A 6,356-nucleotide genomic window follows, 5' to 3' on the forward strand; every position below is an offset into this window, starting at 1 on the left:
AAGGAATTTAATATCTTGTAGGATTGGCACCCTTAAACCAACCATCACATATACATGGGCGTAGCCATGTAGGGGCTGGGGGCCCAAGCCTCCCCTAACTTCCAAATTTTTGCCTAGATATTCAAAAATTGTATGCTTGCTCGATAATTTCGCCCCCTCCCATTAACTTTCAAGTTTTTTCCTATATATATATATTATAACAAATTGTACACTCAATGCTAACAAAATAATTAGTAAATTAATTTAAAAAGTGGATATGTGGATCATCCGGTTCTGTATCAAGTTGTTCTCTCTAACTTCAAAGCACTTCCATTTAAAAAGGGTAAAAACCTGGCTGCAGTCGACAATGAGCGAAAATGGATTGAACGGTAAACTATAAATAAATTTATAGTTTAATTGTTTATTACTTTGTCTTTAGGTTTGTGTCTTCTAAGCGTACATCGAAAGTTTCGCATCACAGGACGAAACTGAGATTATTGATAAAACTATAGACCGGTTTGGTGAACAGCGCACATAAATTTCTATAATAAAAAAAGCATATTAGAGGCTGCTAATAACACAGAATTCACTCTGAATTTTCTGTAGTTAAGTTTAACTAATGATTTAAATATACTTAATTTTTTTTTATTACACGGTGAGACAAAACAAAATCAAGTAATATATTTAGCGTACATGAATATACCAGCATAAAAAATCTATATACTCAAAATGTTCAATACGTCCTCATATTTATACACACATATGCATATAATTAAAGAGAAGATATTTCGTTGCAATTACGATTATAAATTGTTAGTTTACCTTACAAAATTCCGGTTCAAATCGCAGCTCACTACGTCCGGATGTTTATATCTATAAATCCTCTGGGTAGCGACCGAACACTAGTTTGGGAGCGAGCTAAAGTGGGAGGGCGTAACACCCCGCGTGCGCTGGGTTTGTGTTCCGCCACGTTAAAACCCTACCTAATTAAAAAAAACACACCCCCTTCTTTTGATGACGATCACGGCAAACATAGGGAGGACTATGATTTGAGGGTTTGCACCTGGAATATCTGAACCCTTAATCGGGAAGGTGCTTCTGCCCGACTGGTTGATGTCCTTGGGAAAATAAAGGCTGAAGTCACCGCCATCCATGAAATGCGATGGACGGGACGAGAAAGGTAAGCGTGGAGCCTTGCGACGTCTGCTACAGTCGCCACGTAAAGGAGCGCAAGTCGGCGGTGGATTTATGGTGGGAGAGAGATCGGCGTTCAACCTAGTGGACGAACAAGTGCAAGGATCTCTTAGCTTAGAGCGTACATATCAGCGTTACTCCCGACACGTATACAAATCGTGCTTGGTGATTTAAATGCCAAGGTGGGCAACGAATCTTTGGTGCTAGTGTCGGAAAATTCAGCCTCCACATAGAAACGGCGGGCTGAGACTGATCGAAATCATTGGGGCCCAGTATGTAGTACTGGGTTCTAGCATAAAAAGATCCATCAAGCTACATGGGTGCCTCCAGACCAAAAAAGAGAAACCAAATCGACCACGTTGCGATAGACGGAAGGCATCCTTCCAGTGTTTTAGATGTACATACGTACACTCTGTGGACCAAACATCGACTCGCACCACTATATTGATGCAGCCAATATACGACCCCACCATGGTTCAGCAAAAAAAAGGGCCCCCAATAATGCAAGGAAAGTTCAACGTCGAAAAGCTGCAATCAAAACAGACAGCCAAATGATTCACCACTCGACTCTCACACCTGCTGTGAGAGAGCACTCTTCAACAAACCGACATACGCGAATAGTGGAAGCACATTTCCTGCTCATTACTGGTACGATGAGGAGTGTCAAGAAGCTGCAGAGAAAAATACATGAAATGCTGGCCGAGAGAAAAGAACACATTTTTAGCAGAAAGTTGAGTGACTTACGGAAGGTTTCAAGACTCCTGTAGGAACAACCATGGTGACTTAGGGATCGATGTCCAGAACGTACTCAAATTATGAAGGGAACACTTTTCGACCGTTTTGAATGACAAAAGCACTGAAAGAAGTGGAGAAGACGAACCCGAGTCCCCAGTCGATGACGATGGAGTCAACGTTCCACCGCCTGACCATGACGAGGTACGAATAGCGATTATGCTGATGGAAAGCAACAAAGCTGCTTGAGGTGAGAGCCTGTCAGCTGAGGTATTAAATTACAATGGCAAAGAGCTAATAAGGTGCATGCCCGACGACTGGAATTCAAGTGCGCTATGTCTAATCCACAAGAAAGGCGACCCCGCCATGCGTGCCAATTACCGCGTAATCAGCCTTCTACGCATAGGTTGCCAGGTCTTATCAAATATATTGTGTGAAAGACTGAATACCACCGTCAATGAACTGATTTGGCCTTATCAGTCTGGCATTAGTCCTGACAAATCGACCATAGACCAGGTATTCACAATTCCCTAAATCTTGGAAAAGACAAACGAGAAAAGGATCGACACTCACCACCTATTTGCCGACTTTAATTAAAGCCGCTTTCGACAGCACTAAAAAGAGTTGCCTATACGCCGTTATGACTGAATTTGGCATCCTTTCAAAACTCATAGGGCTGTGTAAAATGACGTTGAGCAATACCACCATCTCCGCTAGAATTGGAAAAGACCTCTCCGCGCCGTCCGCCACCAAACGGGGTTTCAGACAGGGCGACTCCCTTTCATGTGACTTCTTTAATCTGATGTTGGAGAAGATAATAGGAGCTGCAGAACTGAACCGCTCAGGAACAATTTACTACAAGCGCATGCAGTTGCTGGCTTATACGGATGACACTGACATCATCAGTAAGAAAACCGCGAAGTTTGTTCTGCCTTTTCTAAGTTGAACAAAGAAGCAAAGCGAATAGGTCTGGTGGTAAACGAGGACAAGACTAAGTATCTCCTGTCATCAAACAAACAATGAGCACATTCGCGCCTTGGCAACCACGTCACTGTTGACAGTTACAATTTCGAGAAAGAAGAGAATTTTGTTTACTTGGGAACCAGCATTAATTAATCCCAACGGCTTTTTACCCTCCATTCCCGCCCAACCGACACGAGGGGCGCAGTCCGCATGACGTACGGAACTTTTTTTTTTTTTTTAGTTTTTTCGTGCCGAGTAGTGGAAACAGGAGTTTGTTAAGTGTCGAGATCTAAAACTATTCAGCTACAGAATCAAATTCATCAGCTGATTGGATATGCTAAAGATAGTATTTCAATTATTGAGAGTGGAAATAATAGTTTTATTTATAGTAAAAATCGAGTCCGATACGTCAAACGTGCTGGAATGACAGTTAAAATCTTGACATAAACCACGGAATGATTCGTTTAGTTCAAAATTAGTTTTGCATGGCTTTAAAAGTAGAGGTCGAAAGTGTCTTGACACTCGAGAAGGAACATTAAAATTTACCTCAGCCAGGAGGGCCGGGCTATTAATCAAGCCTGTCATTAATTTTACGATAAATATTATACCCAGCATTTCTCTACGACTTGCGAGTGTAGGCAAATTTATGAGCTTTAGACGACTTGTGTAAGGGGGGAGATTGTAATCTGAATCCCAGTTAAAATTACGCAATGCAAAAAGCAAGAATTGTTTTTGAATTGATTCAATCCTTTCTGAATGAACTTGGTAGCGGGGATTCCAAACAATAGATCCGTATTCTAGTATAGGTCTAACTAAACTGGTAAAAAGAGCTTTTGTAACATAAGGATCTTTGAACTCTTTTGACCATCGCCTTACAAATGCAAAAACGCCTTTGGCTTTATTGACTGTAACATTAATATGATGGTTGAAATTGAGTTTGGAATCCATTGTGATACCGAGATCGACAAAATTGGATACCTGCTCCAGATTATAATTTGATATTGAATAAACAGCTGGTTGAACAGCCCTCCGAGAGAAACACATAACTTTACATTTTTGAAGGTTTTGTGGCATATAGTTTGTATTACACCAACTAACCACGTTGTTCAGATCCGCTTGTAACAAAGACCTTTCTTCGATAGAGGACAATGTTTTAAAAAGTTTCAAATCATCGGCATACATTAAAATTTTTGAATGTTTTATTATAGAAGAAATATCATTAATGAATATCAGGAACAGAATCGGACCAAGGTGGCTTCCCTGAGGAACTCCTGAAGAAACTTTAATGATGTTGGAAGAACAATTATTAACAATAACTCTTTGTGTTCTATCAGAGAGGTAAGATGAGATCCATTGAAGAAGACTGGGCTGAAAGCCGATTAGGTCGAGTTTACGGATGAATAACGAGTGACATACTTTGTCAAAAGCTTTACTGAAATCGGTGCAAATTACGTCGGTATGAGCATTTTCTCTAAAACCGTTTGAGACATGAGTTGTAAACTCCAATAAATTAGTCATAGTAGATTTTCCTTTAGAAAACCCGTGTTGAGATTGTGTAATTGAAGAAGATATAGAATATGTCAGCTGGTTAACAATAATTGCTTCGAATAATTTGGGGATAGCGGAGAGTTTCGCTATGCCTCGATAGTTTTCTATAGACGACCTGCTGCCGTTTTTGTGAAGTGGTATTATGAAAGACTCCTTCCAGGCTGACGGAAAAACGCCATGTTTAAGTGACAAATTGAATAGAGTTGTTAAAGGTTCGCAGATGTTCTCAGCGCAGTTTTTAATAAAACAGGTCGGAATATGATCAGGTCCAGGCCTAAATGACGCTTTTAAGGTTTTTAAAGAGTGTAAAACTTCATCGGAAGATATTACTGGAATATAAGCAGAGTAGATTGGACAAAGCTCGTGCGGATAGTCTCCCCTTATAGGGAAGTCTACAGAATAATTGGACCTAAAGAACCGAGCAAACATGTTGGCAATGAGTTGGCTGTCGCTAGATGCAGTGTTGCGATAATGCATAGCGGACGGAAAACCATGTGCCTTACGCTTTGAATTTACGAAACCATAAAATGATTTAGGATTGTTAATTAAATTCTTCTTAATTGTACATAAATATGAATTATAACATTTCTTATTTAATGCAAAGTAGCTATGGCGCAAAACTGAGTACCTTAGGTAAACACTGTGTAAGCCCATTCTTTTATACAGTTTAAAAGAGTGCGACTTTTTATTTTTAAATTTTTTAAGCCCTTTAGTGAACCATAATTGTATTGGTTCTTCATGAACAATATTACGTATTGGCACATACTTTCGAAACAAATTGAAAACAGTATCATTAAAGTGCTCAACGCTACGCTCCACGTCATCTCTATATATTGGCCAAGATAACTTTGAAAGTTCTTTGTTAATTTTCCTGAAATTTGCTTTCGCAAAAACATATCTAGTACTTGAACTTGACTTATTATTATGTATTTCATTTATGATTTCGTAGCTTAACTCAAGAGCAGGATGGTATGCATCTTCCGGCAAAACTAGGGGATCACACCGATTAATAGAGGCCATCGGAACATCATCAACACCGATAATAATGTTAGCATGGAAATCCAACGCAGAATCACTCTTGCCAACAAGTACTACTTTCGACTGAGTAGGCAATTCAGGAGTAAAGTCCTCTCCCGACGTAAAAAAAACCATACTCTATAAGTCACTCCTCATGCCCGTGCTGGTATATGGCGCAGAAGCATGGACAATGACAACATCCGATGAGGTGGCTCTTGGAGTATTCGAGAGAATGATTTTGCGGAAGATTTATGGGCCTTTACGCATTGGCCACGGCGAGTACCGTAGACGATGGATCGATGAGCTGTATGAGCTTTACAACGACATTGACATAGTGTAGCGAATTAAAAAAACAGTGGAGCCCACTGTATTGATCATGTAGTTCGAATGGACACCGGCGCTTCAGCTTTGAAAGTATTATGGCTTCACTAGGCATTTCCAATGGGCGTAAGTTGGCACAGAAGAGAAATGACTGGCGTGCTTTGCTTGGCTTTACAGCCCCAAATAAGAAGAAAAAGAAGGGAATAGATCTACTACCTTATCAGTCACACAGTGTTATAATCCCGACGAAATCCTTGACAATGGTACCGGGAAGGGAACGCTCCATGACGGTAGGAAGATTAGTTTGTGTTAAAGTCCAACACTGAATGGGTTAGGCTTCCGATGCTTCCTCCTCGTAAAAGAAGCATTCGCAGTAAAAAGTTAACTATTTAAATGGACGAATGGTTTTATATCAGCTTTTGTGAACTTCTTTTTATATGTTTTTGTAGAACATATTTACAATATTTATATATTTACAATAATTTTAAGTTATAATAAACAATTTTTTAGCAAGTAAGTTATTGTTTTTGAATTTTTTTTCGTATAGACCCTTCATCTTCATCTTCGTCTTCATCTTCATCTTCATCTTCATCTTCATCTTC

The sequence above is a fragment of the Rhagoletis pomonella genome, unplaced genomic scaffold (assembly GCF_013731165.1).
Source record: "Rhagoletis pomonella isolate Grant_MI unplaced genomic scaffold, Rhpom_1.0 Rhpom_scaffold_00008, whole genome shotgun sequence".
Classification (NCBI taxonomy): Eukaryota; Metazoa; Arthropoda; class Insecta; order Diptera; family Tephritidae; genus Rhagoletis; species Rhagoletis pomonella.